We start from the raw sequence: 21,414 nt of genomic DNA, 5'->3' as shown, positions 1-21,414 counted from the left end.
CTTAGCAGTGGTTTCCTAGCAGATATTCTACCATGAAGGCCTGATTCACACAGTCTCCTCTTAACAGTTGTTCTAGAGATGTGTCTGCTGCTAGAACTCTGCGTGGCATTGACCTGGTCTCTAATCTGAGCTGCTGTTAACCTGGGATTTCTGAGGCTGGTGACTCGGATGAACTTATCCTCCGCAGCAGAGGTGACTCTTGGTCTTCCTTTCCTGGGGTGGTCCGCATGTGAGCCAGTTTCTTTGTAGCGCTTGATGGTTTTTGTGACTGCACTTGGGGACACTTTCAAAGTTTTCCCAATTTTTCGGACTGACTGACCTTCATTTCTTTAAGTAACGATGGCCACTCGTTTTTCTTTACTTAGCTGCTTTTTTCTTGCCATAATACAAATTCTAACAGTCTATTCAGTAGGACTATCAGCTGTGTATCCACCTGACTTCTCCACAACGCAACTGATGATCTTAACCGCATTTATAAGGCAAGTAATTCCACAGAGCACACCTCTGAAGTGAAAACCATTTCAGGTGACTACCTCTTGAAGCTCATCAAGAGTGTGTAAAGCAGTAATCAAAACAAAAGGTGGCTACTTTGAAGAACCTAGAATATGACATATTTTCAGTTGTTTCACACTTTTTTGTTATGTATATAATTCCACATGTGTTAATTCATAGTTTTGATGCCTTCAGTGTGAATCTACAATTTTCATAGTCATGGAAATAAAGAAAACTCTTTGAATGAGAAGGTGTGTCCAAACTTTTGGTCTGTACTGTACCTTCCTTCTTTTGTTTTTAATTTGGTAATTCCTTGTTTTAGTTTCCTTTTTTCATTTATGTATCTGAAGAATGCCTTATCGTCTTTTTTCACTGACTGAGCTAATTTCTCTTCTGCCTGTGCTTTAGAAGCCTAATCTTATAAATTTGCCTGTCGTGCTCTTTTTTTTTATAATTACTAAATGCTATTTTTTGTTTTTAATAATTTTGGCCACAGTTTTTCTAAAATCTAGATCACTAGATCCCAAGCTTTCCCCTACAGTAATATCAGATACCAAATTCCCATTTGTGAATACAAAATCTAAAATGGCCTCCTTATGGGTTGGTTCCTCAACTACTCGCTGTAGAGATAATACCAGTAGGGAGTTTAGAATATCTGTACTCCTGGCAGAACTAGCTATTTTGGTTTTCTAATTTACATCTTGAAGATTAAAGTCTCCCATAATGATAGCTTCCCCTTTCAATGTCATTTTAGCTATTTCCTCAACTATTAGATCATCTAATTCTTTGAATTGGCTAGGTGGTCTATATATCACACCTAAACGAGTTATCTTATGATTATCAAGCTGCAAGGTAACCCAAACTGACTCTAAATTGGTCTCGCTAACTTTTTTTTAGATTTTATGCTATCTTTCACATATGGGGCCACCCCTCCCCCTTTCTTGCCTTCTCTGTTTTTCATATATAGAGAGAACTTTGGTATTGTTATATCCCAGCATTACTCCCATTGAACCATGACTCAGTAACAGCCACTAAATCTATATTCTCAGATGCCATTATAGACTCAAGTTTATTGATTTTATTCCCTAAACTGTGAGCATTTGTAGACAAGACTCTGAGCTTGTCATTTCTTATCCTATATGCTACTGGAATCTTCTGGCATTGTTCCGGGGGGCAGTCGAACTGCTGGATTATCACTCTTTTGCCTCCCTTTCCTAGTTTAAATGCTCCTTAGCAAATACTTTGACTGTTTACTGAGGACATCTTTCCTGTACCATCTTTCTTGTACAGTTCTTTTCCATTCCAACGAGAGCTAACATGAGACACAAAGCCAAACCCTTGGTTCAGACACCATTCACCAAGCCATACATTGAATTCCTTAATGCGCATCTTCCTGTCATGCTGAAAGTTATACACAGGCAAAACTGCAGAGAATGAAACAGTTGATGCAACCTCCCGTATATCATTACCAAGTGTGTGAAAAGCTTCTTTCACCTTGCTGCAAATGAATTATGAAGAGCCACGGACTGTGGGACATGTCTTCTATCAACAACTTTCAGTCTACCATAACCTGCAGTAATCCATCTTCCATTTCTAGGGGGCCTCTGTGACAGTGGCATTGCAACATTCCCAGCCTGAGATTTTTTAACAGTTAATTTGCAAATCTCAGATTTCAAAAATGCATATTTCCTGCTGCATTATGGTGAGCTGTCTACAGATCAGACAGCATCCAAAACGCCAAAGAGTTGAACCTGATATAAAAGAACAACAATTCCTGCACTGAACCAGGTCTGCCATTTTAAAGAGGGGAAACATTTTAAACAAATAAATCTTACTTTTTTAGATTGTTTCCACCTCCAGATTGCCTACTGAGTATCTCCTGAATATGTCAGATACACTTAGTAATGCTGCACTTTGAGAATGCTGCAAGCTATAATTAGGAAAGCTAATACTGTGTTGCTATATATACACACACTCCCACAAAAGCTCCTCCCCAACAACAAATTTAACACCTTAATCACCTTTTCTCATTTGCAATCAGACAATAGCAAAAACCTGTCTAACAAATTCCTTACATGTTTTGAAGCACAGTGTCTGAGTAGCCACCAAAAACAAAGCTGAAGTTCTGCTACAGTGGAAAAGTTCTATGTTAGTCTCCTGAATATATCTCAGATGCACTTCGTAATGCTGCACTTTGAGAATGCTGGTAACACAACATATTTTTTCTGATTAGCTATAAGCTGATACATCAGTATAGGGGAGGTATGCCTACTTTCGTCATATTTCTTAGCACTCTAAATGAGGATTGGTTCCCTGTGGGCATGCTCAGTAGCCTTATTAACACATTAAATGGGAGCAGATAATCCTTACCAGAGATGAGCGAATTTCTAAAAAATTCGCCGAATTTTCTGAAAAGATTTGATTCAATACAAATGAATTTGTGGCAAATCGCATTAAAAAAACTGCCATTTCCGGGCTGCAGAGAGCCTGTATAGTGGTGTAGAACACTGTGCCTTACAGTAACACTCACAGGGTGTCTGCTGTGGTAGTGAAACAATACTGTGAGTTAGTATGACATGCAGGTGACAGGCGTCGCTCTTATAATCACTGCACACTTCACTTCTTTGGGCAGTTATGGGGCCAAGACTAACCAAATAACTCAAGTGTGAAGCCTTACAGGTCTATGTTAGCATCAGGTATAAAGAACCATGTAGAGGCCCAAGATCCTACTATAGCATGAAAGAGTGCATTTATTTTACATCGTTGTCAGCTGATTCCACATAGATGTCTACAGAATCTGTTTTATTAAACGCTTATACAAGTAGAGCCCCCCTTAGTGGAGTGCAGCAGTAAGTTTGTGTTGACATCACTGATTAATTTGCCCTTCCCCTGATCCATCAGAACAATAACCCCCCAAAAAACGGATCCTGTCTGTTGAACATTCGCCTTTACTTGGTCAGCATTTGGTCAGTAATCCATCAGAATTGCTAATGACAAAAAAAAACAGGAGTGGATCCAAAACAGAGATGACACGTGAATGGAATATTTGCATGTCTTCTGTACCCACTCCGTCTTTTGGCTACCAAATCATAAGCCAATTCTGATGGGATCATATAGGCCTTACAGCTGCTACACAGACAGGATCCGTTGTGTGTCTCATTTTTCCGTCCTTCTGACAGATCAGAAGAAGGGTCAAATAAATGATGATGTTAACCAGGCCAAAAAGGCAAAATAGTGGCCCAGTCATGAAGTAGGGAGGGTGGGAACAGCATGAGAAGTGCTCAGAGTGGCCCTATGACATAGTGTGGAGGTGGCAGCAGCATCAGGAGACCACAGAGTTGCAAGATGACATAGTATGGAGGTGGCAGCAGCATCAGGAGACCACACAGTGACCAGGTGAGTGGGGAGGTGAGTGGCAGTAACAGTACCTGCTGACGATGTTGGGTGTAAGAAGGAGCACTTTGCATCAGATGTGTGGCATCAGGTGGGTGGCAGCATCAGAATAGTAGCTGAGGCAGGTAGCCAGAAGAAACTGGTCTCTTTGTCAAGGTTTGGGTGAAGCAGCATGGATGATCTAATATCATGCATCAGGCATTGGTGGGTGGAAATCCTGGCTGATCCACGCCTGATTCATCTTGACATAGGTCAGTCTCTTCACATTTTGGGTGGATAGGCGAGTTCTTCTTGGGGTAACTATGGCCCCCGCCTCACCTACTCTGATGCCACACTACTGGACGGGCAAGACAGCTTTTCCAGGGCAAACTCGGCCATTTGCGGCCACAAATCCAGTTTGGCTGCCCAGTAGTCCAGCAGATATTCAATGATGGCTGGCAGGTTGCACTCAAAATATGCCACCACCTGCTGTTTTAGGTTCTGCTCTATGTCTAGCTGCTGGTGAGTAGTTTGTTCACTATGCGGGTGAAGAAAGCTGCTCATCAGTGACTCTACACTGAGGCTGCTGCTGATGGAGCTGCTACTACTCCTGCCATCCCCCCCCCCCCCCCCGCAGTCATGGCAGTGGAACGTGAGCGGAGAGGGCCCACCGGTCAGAACTGCGACTGACTACATAGGATCAGTTTGTCCTCCCTCTCATCGAATGTAATAAAGGCCCCCATTTTGGACTGATAGCGAGGTTCTAACATGGTAGAGAGCCAGAAGTCATCCCTCTGTTGAATGGTGACAATTCGGCTGTCACTACCCAAGCATTTGCGCAAGTGACTTGGAGGAACTCCCTGCCTCCATCTCCACTGCATACTGCCACAGTCTTTCTGGGTCATCTGCGTCGTCTTGCTAATCTCCCTCTTGCTCCTCTGGCTGCTCCTGCTCCTCCTCTCCTGTCACTTGTGTAGAAAAAACACCAATTTCGCTACACATTGCTTGTGCTCCAATGTCCTCCTCCTCCAGTTCAGCCCCCACAGGGCTCATGTGGCCATGAGATGTAGGTGCCATGTCTCAACTCCCCTGACCAGCGAGATATGAATCAGTAGAATAATAAAAATAAATTCCACCAGTCATATCTTCTTTTTCAATATATCAGTTTTATTCCATCCAAAGTGAAATGTCCCAACAACCAGGAAGTTGGAGGCTGCTCCTTCCCATAGCAGCGTTCACAAACGGATGAGTGCCAACTAGCTGGATTATTTATTTATGAATCAGAAGAATGACATTGTACATCCTGTAGTCCTGGCGACTGACAAATAAAGTGGCCTCCTCAAAGGCCACAAGCAAACGGCAGGTGTCACGCATGAGCTGCCACTGGCTAACATTGAAGTTACACAGGGGAGTACCTCTGTCCGCCTGTATCATCAAGAAATCGTTTATGGCCTTTCTCTTTTCGTACAGTCGGTCCAACATATGGAGGGTGGAAATCCAACGGGTGGAAATGTCGCATATCAGCATATGTTGGGGATGCCGTTCTGCCGCTGTAGCTCAAGGAGGGTATGCTTGGCGGTGTACGAGTTGCTGAAGTGTATGCAAAGTTTCCTGGCCATTTTTAGGATATCTTGCAGATGGGTGGAAGACTTCAGGAAACACTTGGCAACTAGATTGAACACGTGCACCATGCAGGGCACATGGCTTATCCCCCCTTTCCCCCCTTGACGCAGCGCCGACACCATGTTCTTCCCGTTGTCGGTCACCATGGTCCCGATTTTGAGTTGTCGTGGAGAAAGCCAGGATTTAATTTCTTAATGAAGGAGGTGGAGCAGTTCCTCCCCTGTGTGACTCAGTTCGCCCAGGCAAACTAGGTGCAGAACAGTGTGACACCGCCATGCCCTGCACATGTGGTTTGCTGGTGGGGCACTGTGACCAACAGCGTGAGGACGTGGAGGTCGGAAGCAGCGTCACCTGGTCAAGTTGCTGGTTTGGCTGGGCAGGAACCACATTCACCCAGTGGGCCGTAAAGGACATATATTGTCCTTGACTGTAGTTACAGCTCCACATGTCGGCACTGCCCTGCACTTTGGCAGACACTGACAAACTCACGACAAACTCACGGACTGGCTCACCTTCTTTTCTACATATGTGTGCTGGGCTGGTACTGCCTTTTTGACAAAGAAATTACGGCTTGGGACTCTCCCCCTTGGTTTGCCATAAGTTCTATAAAAGGTGCAGAGTCCACCACATGGAAAGGGAGGGACTGCAGTACCGTCAACTTGGCCAGTAGCACGTTCAGCTTCTGCGCCATTGGATGGGTGCACGCATACTGTTGTCCCTTGGCAATTGCTTATGTGATCGATTGCTGACGGAATGACTGATTAGGAGGAGGGGGAGCAGGAGCATCAGGACCAGCAGATGATGGGAAGGACAGACAGCTTCCTTCGGCTGAGGTGATGTAGACTTGACTTCCTGAAATCGGGTGCATGCCCCTGGGTGATGCAGTGGTTGTTGCGGCAGGCTAGACCACAACATTGGAGCCACGGTTCTCCCAGGCCACTTTATGGTGACACTGTATATGTTGACGCAGGGTTGTGGTGCCAACATTGGCACCCTGACCACGCTTCACCTTCTACCCACAGATTCGACAAATGGCCATGTTCACCTCCCCCGGCGGCGTAACAAAAAACTGCCAAATCGCCGAGTAGGTGATTTTACCCCCAGCATTCAGCATTGACTGACTGCTACTGCTACTGACTCTGTGAACCCCTGCACCTTTACTTTCCAGACTGCTAGGCCCCTGTGAAGGGGGTGGTCTACCCAGACACGTTTGGCTCCTGACCTCCCACTGCTGCCACCCTGCTGACTCCCGCCTACGCTACCGACTTGCTGGCTCCACTGCTACCTCATGCGCAAGCTGCCACCCTCTTCTACCGATGATGAAGCCCCTTCGTCACCCAGATCCCAATTGCGATCAACTACATCATCATTGAGTACTGTCTGCACGTCACTGATGTCCTCCTCAATAGTCTCTGAGCCAGGAGCCTGACCGATCGTAACATCAGCTCTCACCCCACTCTCCTCATCACTACTTGCCCGCCTACCGGAGAAAGCGGCGGACGTCTCCTCCGGATCTTGGCTGGGCAAAAACTGTTGATTGTCCTCTAGTAGCTCGTCCTCTCTGTATATTGGAGCTGAGGCCACAGAATATAGTATTTCTCTGGCTGGTTAAAGGCAAGTGGTCCTGCTCCTGGGCCATGCCAACTAAGGGTTGTGTCTGATGAACCCACGACTCTTGGCTGGAGGTGTCTGATGTCACTTGCGAAGTCAAATATCGAGTCAACCATTCAAGAACCGCTGGGTTAAGGGGCGGGTTAAGTGCATTATAGGCCCGGGGCTGTCTACCCAACTCGCCCTCCCCCCCCCCCCCCCTCCATTTTAGTTTTAGTTTTTTTTCTGTATGAAGAGGCTGCGGTGCTTCGTAAGCACCACAGTCTCTTCCTAGGCCATATGACATCGTTCACATGATCTTGGTGCAGCTCTGTCCCATCTGAGTGATTGGGGCTGAACTGCAGTACCAAGCACAGTGCTATCAAATAGACAGCGCTGTGCTTGGTAAGGAGCAAAGAGGCTGCGGCGCTCACTGGGACATCGCAGCCTCCTCAAACAGCTGATTGGCGGGGGTGCCAGGAGTTGGACCCCCACCATCTCATAACTCTCTGAGTACAGATGTCATAGATGTTACCTGCAGTCCTATGTAACACCCCACATAACACAGTGAACTATTGTGTTATGTGGGGTTTTACATAGGACTGCATGGAACATCTTCTACATTATCTGCACACAGAAATTTATTACTGTTCTGCAGGTGACAAATTACAATTTTAGTTGCAAAATTTTATGATAAAAAAAGACTTGGAGGAGAAGATGAGACGCAGTTCACAGTTTTGAGCCAGCTCTACATATAGGGGAATACAACATCACATACTTGTTACATCTAGTGACATCTCCTGTCATGTAGACCTTCTTTTTCCTCTTCTCCACTGTTTGACCCAGAACTAGGGATGAGCGAACTCGAACTGTATAGTTCGGGTTCGTACCGAATTTTGGGGTGTCCGTGACACGGACCCGAACCCGGACATTTTCGTAAAAGTCCGGGTTCGGGTTCGGTGTTCGTCGCTTTCTTGGCGCTTTTGTGACGCTTTCTTGGCGCTTTTTGAAAGGCTGCAAAGCAGCCAATCAACAAGCGTCATACTACTTGCCCCAAGAGGCCGTCACAGCCATGCCTACTATTGGCATGGCTGTGATTGGCCAGAGCACCATGTGACCCAGCCTCTATTTAAGCTGGAGTCACATAGCGCCGCCCGTCACTCTGCTCTGATTAGCGTAGGGAGAGGTTGCGGATGCGACAATAGGGCGAGATTAGGCAGATTAACTCCTCCAAAGGACTTCACTTGATTAATCGATCGATCTGCAGCTGTGCATCATTGAGCTGCTGAAATTCAAATGCTCACTCACTGTTTTTAGGCTGCCCAGACCGTTTGTCAGTCACTTTTTTCTGGGGTGATCGGCGGCCATTTTGTGTCTTGTGCGGTGCTGCGACCAAGTGCATCCAAGCTGCGACCAAGTGCATTTAACCCTCAATGGTGTGGTTGTTTTTTGGCTAAAGCCTACATCAGGGTGAAGCTGTCACACCAAGTGCATTTAACCAGCAATAGTCTGTTCATTTTTTTGGCCATATACTAATCAGGGGCAAGCTGCGCCTGTCACCAAGTGCATTTAACCCTCAATGGTGTGGTTGTTTTTTGGCTAAAGCCTACATCAGGGTGAAGCTGTCACACCAAGTGCATTTAACCAGCAATAGTCTGTTCATTTTTTGGCCATATACTACATCAGGGGCAAGCTGCGCCCGTCACCAAGTGCATTTAACCCTCAGTAGTGTGGTGCGTCAAGCTGTGACACCAAGTGCATTTAACCAGCAATAGTCTGTTCATTTTTTGGCCATATACTAAATCAGGGGCAAGCTGCGCCCGTCACCAAGTGCATTTAACCAGCAATAGTGTGGTTATTTTTTGGCCATATCCCAGTCTAATTCTGTCACTAAATCCATACCGGTCACCCAGCGCCTAAATACTAGGCCTCAAATTTATATCCCGCTAAATCTCTCGTTACCGCTGTCCTGTTGTGGCTGGGAAAGTTATTTAGTGTCCGTCAAAGCACATTTTTTGTTCTGGGTTGAAGTACAATTCCCAATTTAGCAATTTCATAATTTAGTGGTTCCTGCTATATCAGAGCTATTTGAAATCTATCCCTAAAAGGGTATATAATATTCAAGGTGCACATTGGGTCATTCAGAATAACTTCACACACACCCGCTACTGTGTATTTCCAAGTCTAATTCTGTCACTAAACCCATACCTGTCACCCAGCGCCTAAATACTAGGCCTCAAATTTATATCCTGCTAAATCTCTCGTTAACGCTGTCCTGTTGTGGCTGGGAAAGTTATTTAGTGTCCGTCAAAGCACATTTTTTGTTCTGGGTTGAAATACAATTCCCAATTTAGCAAATTCATAATTTAGTGGTTTCTGCTATATCAGAGCTATTTGAAATCTATCCCTAAAAGGGTATATAATATTCAAGGTGCACATTGGGTCATTCAGAATAACTTCACACACACCCGCTACTGTGTATTTCTAAGTCTAATTCTGTCACTAAACCCATACCTGTCACCCAGCGCCTAAATACTAGGCCTCAAATTTATATCCTGCTAAATCTCTCGTTAACGCTGTCCTGTTGTGGCTGGGAAAGTTATTTAGTGTCCGTCAAAGCACATTTTTTGTTCTGGGTTTAAATACAATTCCCAATTTAACAATTTCATAATTTAGTGGTTTCTGCTATATCAGAGCTATTTGAAATCTATCCCTAAAAGGGTATATAATATTCAAGGTGCACATTGGGTCATTCAGAATAACTTCACACACACCCGCTACTGTGTATTTCTAAGTCTAATTCTGTCACTAAACCCATACCTGTCACCCAGCGCCTAAATACTAGGCCTCAAATTTATATCCTGCTAAATCTCTCGTTACCGCTGTCCTGTTGTGGCTGGGAAAGTTATTTAGTGTCCGTCAAAGCACATTTTTTGTTCTGGGTTGAAATACAATTCCCAATTTAGCAATTTCATAATTTAGTGGTTTCTGCTATATCAGAGCTATTTGAAATCTATCCCTAAAAGGGTATATAATATTCAAGGTGCACATTGGGTCATTCAGAGTAACTTCACACACACCCGCTACTGTGTATTTCTAAGTCTAATTCTGTCACTAAACCCATACCTGTCACCCAGCGCCTAAATACTAGGCCTCAAATTTATATCCTGCTAAATCTCTCGTTAACGCTGTCCTGTTGTGGCTGGGAAAGTTATTTAGTGTCCGTCAAAGCACATTTTTTGTTCTGGGTTTAAATACAATTCCCAATTTAACAATTTCATAATTTAGTGGTTTCTGCTATATCAGAGCTATTTGAAATCTATCCCTAAAAGGGTATATAATATTCAAGGTGCACATTGGGTCATTCAGAATAACTTTACACACACCCGCTACTGTGTATTTCCAAGTCTAATTCTGTCACTAAACCCATACCTGTCACCCAGCGCCTAAATACTAGGCCTCAAATTTATATCCTGCTAAATCTCTCGTTAACGCTGTCCTGTTGTGGCTGGGAAAGTTATTTAGTGTCCGTCAAAGCACATTTTTTGTTCTGGGTTGAAATACAATTCCCAATTTAGCAATTTCATAATTTAGTGGTTTCTGCTATATCAGAGCTATTTGAAATCTATCCCTAAAAGGGTATATAATATTCAAGGTGCACATTGGGTCATTCAGAATAACTTCACACACACCCGCTACTGTGTATTTCTAAGTCTAATTCTGTCACTAAACCCATACCTGTCACCCAGCGCCTAAATACTAGGCCTCAAATTTATATCCTGCTAAATCTCTCGTTAACGCTGTCCTGTTGTGGCTGGGAAAGTTATTTAGTGTCCGTCAAAGCACATTTTTTGTTCTGGGTTTAAATACAATTCCCAATTTAACAATTTCATAATTTAGTGGTTTCTGCTATATCAGAGCTATTTGAAATCTATCCCTAAAAGGGTATATAATATTCAAGGTGCACATTGGGTCATTCAGAATAACTTCACACACACCCGCTACTGTGTATTTCTAAGTCTAATTCTGTCACTAAACCCATACCTGTCACCCAGCGCCTAAATACTAGGCCTCAAATTTATATCCTGCTAAATCTCTCGTTAACGCTGTCCTGTTGTGGCTGGGAAAGTTATTTAGTGTCCGTCAAAGCACATTTTTTGTTCTGGGTTTAAATACAATTCACAATTTAACAATTTCATAATTTAGTGGTTTCTGCTATATCAGAGCTATTTGAAATCTATCCCTAAAAGGGTATATAATATTCAAGGTGCACATTGGGTCATTCAGAATAACTTCACACACACCCGCTACTGTGTATTTCCAAGTCTAATTCTGTCACTAAACCCATACCTGTCACCCAGCGCCTAAATACTAGGCCTCAAATTTATATCCTGCTAAATCTCTCGTTAACGCTGTCCTGTTGTGGCTGGGAAAGTTATTTAGTGTCCGTCAAAGCACATTTTTTGTTCTGGGTTTAAATACAATTCCCAATTTAACAATTTCATAATTTAGTGGTTTCTGCTATATCAGAGCTATTTGAAATCTATCCCTAAAAGGGTATATAATATTCAAGGTGCACATTGGGTCATTCAGAATAACTTCACACACACACGCTTCTGTGCATTTCCAAGTCTAATTCTGTCACTAAATCCATACCGGTCACCCAGCGCCTAAATACTAGGCCTCAAATTTATATCCCGCTGAATTTGAATACAATACATTGGGCCAAATAATATATTTGTTGTTGTGGTGAACCATAACAATGAGAAAAACATCTAGTAAGGGACGCGGACGTGGACATGGTCGTGGTGGTGTTAGTGGACCCTCTGGTGCTGGGAGAGGACGTGGCCGTTCTGCCACATCCACACGTCCTAGTGTACCAACTACCTCAGGTCCCAGTAGCCGCCAGAATTTACAGCGATATATGGTGGGGCCCAATGCCGTTCTAAGGATGGTAAGGCCTGAGCAGGTACAGGCATTAGTCAATTGGGTGGCCGACAGTGGATCCAGCACGTTCACATTATCTCCCACCCAGTCTTCTGCAGAAAGCGCACAGATGGCGCCTGAAAACCAACCCCATCAGTCTGTCACATCACCCCCATGCATACCAGGGAAACTGTCTCAGCCTCAAGTTATGCAGCAGTCTCTTATGCTGTTTGAAGACTCCGCTGGCAGGGTTTCCCAAGGGCATCCACCTAGCCCTTCCCCAGCGGTGAAAGACATAGAATGCACTGACGCACAACCACTTATGTTTCCTGATGATGAGGACATGGGAATACCACCTCAGCATGTCTCTGATGATGACGAAACACAGGTGCCAACTGCTGCGTCTTTCTGCAGTGTGCAGACTGAACAGGAGGTCAGGGATCAAGACTGGGTGGAAGACGATGCAGGGGACGATGAGGTCCTAGACCCCACATGGAATGAAGGTCGTGCCACTGACTTTCACAGTTCGGAGGAAGAGGCAGTGGTGAGACCGAGCCAACAGCGTAGCAAAAGAGGGAGCAGTGGGCAAAAGCAGAACACCCGCCGCCAAGAGACTCCGCCTGCTACTGACCGCCGCCATCTGGGACCGAGCACCCCAAAGGCAGCTTCAAGGAGTTCCCTGGCATGGCACTTCTTCAAACAATGTGCTGACGACAAGACCCGAGTGGTTTGCACGCTGTGCCATCAGAGCCTGAAGCGAGGCATTAACGTTCTGAACCTGAGCACAACCTGCATGACCAGGCACCTGCATGCAAAGCATGAACTGCAGTGGAGTAAACACCTTAAAACCAAGGAAGTCACTCAGGCTCCCCCTGCTACCTCTTCTGCTGCTGCCGCCTCGGCCTATTCTGCTGCTGCCGCCTCGGCCTCTTCCTCCGCCTCTGGAGGAACGTTGGCACCTGCCGCCCAGCAAACAGGGGATGTACCACCAACACCACCACCACCACCTCCGTCACCAAGCGTCTCAACCATGTCACACGCCAGCGTTCAGCTCTCCATCTCACAAACATTTGATAGAAAGCGTAAATTCCCACCTAGCCACCCTCGATCCCTGGCCCTGAATGCCAGCATTTCTAAACTACTGGCCTATGAAATGCTGTCATTTAGGCTGGTGGACACAGACAGCTTCAAACAGCTCATGTCGCTTGCTGTCCCACAGTATGTTGTTCCCAGCCGGCACTACTTCTCCAAGAGAGCCGTGCCTTCCCTGCACAACCAAGTATCCGATAAAATCAAGTGTGCACTGCGCAACGCCATCTGTAGCAAGGTCCACCTAACCACAGATACGTGGACCAGTAAGCACGGCCAGGGACGCTATATCTCCCTAACTGCACACTGGGTAAATGTAGTGGCAGCTGGGCCCCAGGCGGAGAGCTGTTTGGCGCACGTCCTTCCGCCGCCAAGGATCGCAGGGCAACATTCTTTGCCTCCTGTTGCCACCTCCTCCTTCTCGGCTTCCTCCTCCTCTTCTTCCACCTGCTCATCCAGTCAGCCACACACCTTCACCACCAACTTCAGCACAGCCCGGGGTAAACGTCAGCAGGCCATTCTGAAACTCATATGTTTGGGGGACAGGCCCCACACCGCACAGGAGTTGTGGCGGGGTATTGAACAACAGACCGACGAGTGGCTGCTGCCGGTGAGCCTCAAGCCCGGCCTGGTGGTGTGTGATAATGGGCGAAATCTCGTTGCAGCTCTGGGACTAGCCAATTTGACGCACATCCCTTGCTTGGCGCATGTGCTGAATTTGGTGGTGCAGAAGTTCATTCACAACTACCCCGACATGTCAGAGCTGCTGCATAAAGTGCGGGCCGTCTGTTCGCGCTTCCGGCGTTCACATCCTGCTGCTGCTCGCCTGTCTGCGCTACAGCGTAACTTCGGCCTTCCCGCTCACCGCCTCATATGCGACGTGCCCACCAGGTGGAACTCCACCTTGCACATGCTGGACAGACTGTGCGAGCAGCAGCAGGCCATAGTGGAGTTTCAGCTGCAGCACGCACGGGTCAGTCGCACTACAGAACAGCACCACTTCACCACCAATGACTGGGCCTCCATGCGAGACCTGTGTGCCCTGTTGCGCTGTTTCGAGTACTCCACCAACATGGCCAGTGGCGATGACACCGTTATCAGCGTTACAATACCACTTCTATGTCTCCTTGAGAAAACACTTAGGGCGATGATGGAAGAGGAGGTGGCCCAGGAGGAGGAGGAGGAGGAGGAGGAAGAGGGGTCATTTTTAGCACTTTCAGGCCAGTCTCTTCGAAGTGACTCAGAGGGAGGTTTTTGGCAACAGCAGAGGCCAGGTACAAATGTGGCCAGCCAGGGCCCACTACTGGAGTACGAGGAGGACGAGGATGAGGAGGAGGTGGAGGAGGATGAGGATGAAGCATGGTCACAGCGGGGTGGCACCCAACGCAGCTCGGGTCCATCACTGGTGCGTGGCTGGGGGGAAAGGCAGGACGATGACGATACGCCTCCCACAGAGGACAGCTTGTCCTTACCCCTGGGCAGCCTGGCACACATGAGCGACTACATGCTGCAGTGCCTGCGCAACGACAGCAGAGTTGCCCACATTTTAACCTGTGCGGACTACTGGGTTGCCACCCTGCTGGATCCACGCTACAAAGACAATGTGCCCACCTTACTTCCTGCACTGGAGCGTGATAGGAAGATGCGCGAGTACAAGCGCACGTTGGTAGACGCGCTACTGAGAGCATTCCCAAATGTCACAGGGGAACAAGTGGAAGCCCAAGGCCAAGGCAGAGGAGGAGCAAGAGGTCGCCAAGGCAGCTGTGTCACGGCCAGCTCCTCTGAGGGCAGGGTTAGCATGGCAGAGATGTGGAAAACTTTTGTCAACACGCCACAGCTAACTGCACCACCACCTGATACGCAACGTGTTAGCAGGAGGCAACATTTCACTAACATGGTGGAACAGTACGTGTGCACACCCCTCCACGTACTGACTGATGGTTCGGCCCCATTCAACTTCTGGGTCTCTAAATTGTCCACGTGGCCAGAGCTAGCCTTTTATGCCTTGGAGGTGCTGGCCTGCCCGGCAGCCAGCGTTTTGTCTGAACGTGTATTCAGCACGGCAGGGGGCGTCATTACAGACAAACGCAGCCGCCTGTCTACAGCCAATGTGGACAAGCTGACGTTCATAAAAATGAACCAGGCATGGATCCCACAGGACCTGTCCGTCCCTTGTCCAGATTAGACATTAACTACCTCCCCATAACCATATATTATTGGACTCCAGGGCACTTCCTCATTCAATCCTATTTTTATTTTCATTTTACCATTATATTGCGAGGCTACCCAAAGTTGAATGAACCTCTCCTCTGCCTGTGTGCTAGGCCTAAATATATGCCAATGGACTGTTGCAGTGGTGGCTGACATGAAGCCTGATTCTCTGCTATGACATGCAGACTAATTCTCTGCTGACATGAAGCCAGATTGTCTGTTACGGGACCTCTCTCCTCTGCCTGGGTGCTGGGCCTAAATTTATGACAATGGACTGTTGCAGTGGTGGCTGACGTGAAGCCTGATTCTCTGCTATGACATGCAGACTGATTCTCTGCTGACATGAAGCCAGATTGTCTGTTACGGGACCTCTCTGCTCTGCCTGTGTGCTAGGCCTAAATATATGCCAATGGACTGTTGCAGTGGTGGGTGACGTGAAGCCTCATTCTCTGCTATGACATGCAGACTGATTCTCTGCTGACATGAAGCCAGATCGTCTGTTACGGGACCTCTCTGCTCTGCCTGTGTGCTAGGCCTAAATATATGCCAATGGACTGTTGCAGTGGTGGGTGACGTGAAGCCTCATTCTCTGCTATGACATGCAGACTGATTCTCTGCTGACATGAAGCCAGATTGTCTGTTACGGGACCTCTCTGCTCTGCCTGTGTGCTAGGCCTAAATATATGCCAATGGACTGTTGCAGTGGTGGGTGACGTGAAGCCTCATTCTCTGCTATGACATGCAGACTGATTCTCTGCTGTCATGAAGCCAGATTGTCTGTTACGGGACCTCTCTGCTCTGCCTGTGTGCTAGGCCTAAATATATGCCAATGGACTGTTGCAGTGGTGGGTGACGTGAAGCCTCATTCTCTGCTATGACATGCAGACTGATTCTCTGCTGACATGAAGCCAGATTGTCTGTTACGGGACCTCTCTGCTCTGCCTGTGTGCTAGGCCTAAATATATGCCAATGGACTGTTGCAGTGGTGGGTGACGTGAAGCCTCATTCTCTGCTATGACATGCAGACTGATTCTCTGCTGTCATGAAGCCAGATTGTCTGTTACGGGACCTCTCTGCTCTGCCTGTGTGCTAGGCCTAAATATATGCCAATGGACTGTTGCAGTGGTGGGTGACGTGAAGCCTCATTCTCTGCTATGACATGCAGACTGATTCTCTGCTGACATGAAGCCAGATCGTCTGTTACGGGACCTCTCTGCTCTGCCTGTGTGCTAGGCCTAAATATATGCCAATGGACTGTTGCAGTGGTGGGTGACGTGAAGCCTCATTCTCTGCTATGACATGCAGACTGATTCTCTGCTGACATGAAGCCAGATTGTCTGTTACGGGACCTCTCTGCTCTGCCTGTGTGCTAGGCCTAAATATATGCCAATGGACTGTTGCAGTGGTGGGTGACGTGAAGCCTCATTCTCTGCTATGACATGCAGACTGATTCTCTGCTGACATGAAGCCAGATCCTCTGTTACGGGACCTCTCTCCTCTGCCTGGGTGCTGGGCCTAAATTTATGACAATGGACTGTTGCAGTGGTGGCTGACGTGAAGCCTGATTCTCTGCTATGACATGCAGACTGATTCTCTGCTGACATGAAGCCAGATCCTCTGTTACGGGACCTCTCTCCTCTGCCTGGGTGCTGGGCCTAAATTTATGAAAATGGACTCTTACAGTGGTGGGTGACGTGAAGCCTGATTCTCTGCTATGACATGAAGACTGATTCTCTGCTGACATGAAGCCAGATTGTCTGTTACGGGACCTCTCTCCTCTGCCTGGGTGCCGGGGCCTAAATATCTGAGAATGGACTGTTCCAGTGGTGGGTGACGGGAAGCCAGATTCTCTGCTATGGAACCTCTCTCCAATTGATTTTGGTTAATTTTTATTTATTTAATTTTTATTTTAATTAATTTCCCTATCCACATTTGTTTGCAGGGGATTTACCTACATGTTGCTGCCTTTTGCAGCCCTCTAGCCCTTTCCTGGGCTGTTTTACAGCCGTTTTAGTGCCGAAAAGTTCGGGTCCCCATTGACTTCAATGGGGTTCGGGTTCGGGACGAAGTTCGGATCGGGTTCGGATCCCGAACCCGAACATTTCCGGGATGTTCGGCCGAACTTCTCGAACCCGAACATCCAGGTGTTCGCTCAACTCTACCCAGAACACCATGACAAATTCTTTCAGCCGCATCTAGTCTCTACAGAGTTTGTTACACAGACACATTAGAGTTCTCATAATTAGGGTCACATATCAGACTGGTGTAAAGTAGAACTAGCTTAGGTGCCCATAGCAATCAATCAGATTCCACCTTTCATTTTACAAAGGAGCTGTAAAAAATAAAAGGTGGAATCTGATGTTATGGGTAACTAACCCAGTTCTACTTTACACCAGTTTGATAAATTACCACAATTGTCCCTATAGTGTCTACAGCAATTATAGTGTCCCCTATAGTGCCCCAAGTAATAATATTGTGCTCTAGGTAATAATGCCTGTATAGTGTCCCCAGAAATAATGTACCCTAATAGCAACGCCCCCACACTACCCCCATATAGTAATTTCCCCCACACTGCTCCCATATAGTAATTTCCTCCACACTGCTCCATATAGTAATTTCCCCCACACTGCTCCATATAGAAATTTCCCCCACACTGCTCCATACAGTAATTTCCCCCACACTGCTCCATACAGTAATTTCCCCCACACAGCCCCATACAGTAATTTCCCCCACACAGCCCCATACAGTAATTTCCCCCACACAGCCCCATACAGTAATTTCCCCCACACTGCTCCATACAGTAATTTCCCCCACACTTCTCCATACAGTAATTTCTCCCACACTGCTCCATACAGTAATTTCCCCCACACAGCTCCATACAGTAATTCCCCCCCCCACTGCTCCATACAGTAATTTCCCCCCCACTGCTCCACACAGTAATTTTCCCCCACTGCTCCGTACAGTAATTTCTTCCACACTGCCCCATATAGTAACCCCCCCACACGGTTCCCCATGTAGTAGTTTGCCCCCACAAAGTAATTTGCCCCCCACACTGCCCCATCAAGAAATAACCCCCCACACTGCCACCATTAAGTAATTTGCCCCGACACTGCCATCTATTAAGTAATTTGCCCCCACACTGCCCTTCATTAAGGAATTTTCCCCCACACTGCCCTTCATTAAATCATTTGCCCCCACACTGCCCCATCAAGTAATTTGCCCCGACACTGCCATCCATTAAGTAATTTGCCCCGACACTGCCATCCATTAAGTAATTTGCTCCCACACTGCCCCCAATTAAGTAATTTGCCCCATGGAAACATTTGCCCCCACTGTCCCTGTAGTAATATGTCCACCTCTGCCCCCCAAAGTTGGCACACAGACAAAAAACAAAAAAACAAACAAAAAAAGGCAATACCTGTGTATCCAGAATGGTGACGTCATCACACACGCTGTGTCGGGCTATTACCACCACATAGGCCTCAGGCCTACTAGGCTTGAAGCCTATGGCGGTGATAGACAGTAGGGCAGGGAACTATGCGCTCCCGTGCCCCGCGATAGTTTGTGGGCATTTGGGTCGGCGCTGGGCCCGGGGCTAAAGACCCAAACACCCCAATTATAATCCACCACTGGCTGCGTTGATGGTCAAGACACGACCGCTAGCTGACACTGGGAGCTCAGGCCTCTCGAAGTGACCCCTGCTGCCACGCCCCTTACTCTGCTGCGACCTTTGCCTGCTCCAGAAACATTTAGGCCTGTGCCCCTCCCCTGTGCAGGGCCTGGCACTTTTCTGTCTGACATACTGTTAGATCAAATAAGTAAATAAAAAGGAAATTAATACATGCCAAAAAGGGCTGTCATTTTCTCACTTCACCACACAACGGCTAATAAGCTCCTTTTTCCCCCCTCAATAATACACAACCAAAAAAGCTTTAGAACATATAACTGCGTCCCTTGAACGGAAAATCATAAAAAAAATTTGCCACTAATACACACCAAAGATAGGCTTTAGAACATATAACTGTGGCCGTGAACGTCAAAAAAAGTATTTTTTTTTGGCACTAATACACGCCAAAAAGGGCTTTCATTTTCTTACTTCATCACAGAATGGCTAATAATAAGCCCCTTTTTTCCCCCCACTAATACACACCAAAAAGGGCTGTAATTTTCTCACTTCACTACACAACAGCTAATAAGCCCATTTTTTTCCCCAGTAATGCACGCCAAAAAAGGCTTTAGAACATATAACTGCGGCCGTGAACGGCAAATAAAGTTTTTTTGCCACTAATAAACACCAAAAAGGGCTGTAATTTTCTCACTTCACCACAGAATGGCTAATAAGCCCTTTTTCTTTTCCCCACTAATACATGCAAAAAAAAAGCTTTAGAACATATAACTGTGGCCGTGAATGGCAAATAATATATTTTTTTGGCCACTAATACATGCAAAAAAAGGGCTGTAATTTTCTGACTTCATCACAGAATGGCTAATAATAAGCCCCTTTTTTCCCCCCACTAATACACACCAAAAAGGGCTGTAATTTTCTCACTTCACTACACAACAGCTAATAAGCCCATTTTTTTCCCCAGTAATGCACGCCAAAAAAGGCTTTAGAACATATAACTGCGGCCGTGAACGGCAAATAAAGTTTTTTTGCCACTAATAAACACCAAAAAGGGCTGTAATTTTCTCACTTCACCACAGAATGGCTAATAAGCCCTTTTTCTTTTCCCCACTAATACATGCAAAAAAAAAGCTTTAGAACATATAACTGTGGCCGTGAATGGCAAATAATATATTTTTTTGGCCACTAATACATGCAAAAAAAGGGCTGTAATTTTCTGACTTCATCACAGAATGGCTAATAATAAGCCCCTTTTTTCCCCCCACTAATACACACCAAAAAGGGCTGTAATTTTCTCACTTCACTACACAACAGCTAATAAGCCCATTTTTTTCCCCAGTAATGCACGCCAAAAAAGGCTTTAGAACATATAACTGCGGCCGTGAACGGCAAATAAAGTTTTTTTGCCACTAATAAACACCAAAAAGGGCTGTAATTTTCTCACTTCACCACACAATGGCTAATAAGCCTTTTTTCTTTTTCCCCACTAATACACGCCAAAAAAAAGGTATTAGAACATACAGTATAATTGCGGCCATGAATGGCAAATATTTTTTTTGACACTAATACACGCCAAAAAGGGCTGTGATTTTCTCACTTCACTACACAACAGCTAATAAGTCTCTTTTTTTCCCCACTAATACACTCCAAAAAAAAAGCTTTAGAACATATAACTGCGGCCGTGAACGGCAAATAAAGTATTTTTTTGCCATTAATAAGTTTTCCCCACTAATACACTCCAAAAAAGGTTTTAGAACATATAATTGCGGCCGTAAATGGCAAATATTTTTTTTTTGCCACTAATACACGCCAAAAAGGGCTGTAATTTTCTCACTTCACCACACAACGGCTAATAAGCCCCCTTTTTCCCCCCACTAATACACGCCAAAAAAGGCTTTCATTTTCTCAATTCACCACACAACAGCTAATAAGCCTCTATTTTCCCCCAACTAATACACTCCCAAAAATGGCTTTAGAACATATAACTGCGGCCGTGAACGGCAAATAAAGTATTTTTTTGCCATTAATACATGCCAAAAAGGGCTGTAATTTTCCCACTTTACTACACAACGGCTAATAAGCCCTTTTTCTTTTTCCCCACTAATACACACCAAAAAAGGCTTTAGAACATATAACTGCGACCGCGAACAGCAAATAAAGTTTTTTTTGGCACTAATACACACCAAAAGGGGCTTTCATTTTCTCACTTCACCACACAATGGCTAACAAGTTATTTTTACCCATTAATATACGCCCAAAAAAGGCTTTAGAACATTTTTGCCACTAATACACGCCAAAAAGGGCTGTAATTTTCTCACTTCACCACACGACAGCTAATAAGCCCCTTATACACTCTAAAAAAGGCTTTCATTTTCTCACTTCACCACATAACAGCTAATAAGCCCATTCCCCCCCCCCCCCCACTAATACACGCCCCAAAAAAAGGCTGTAGAACATATAACTGCGGCAGCGAACGGCAGATAAAG

This window comes from Bufo gargarizans, chromosome 5 (genome assembly GCF_014858855.1).
Source record: "Bufo gargarizans isolate SCDJY-AF-19 chromosome 5, ASM1485885v1, whole genome shotgun sequence".
Taxonomy (NCBI): Eukaryota; Metazoa; Chordata; class Amphibia; order Anura; family Bufonidae; genus Bufo; species Bufo gargarizans.
This window is presented reverse-complemented; position numbering follows the sequence as displayed.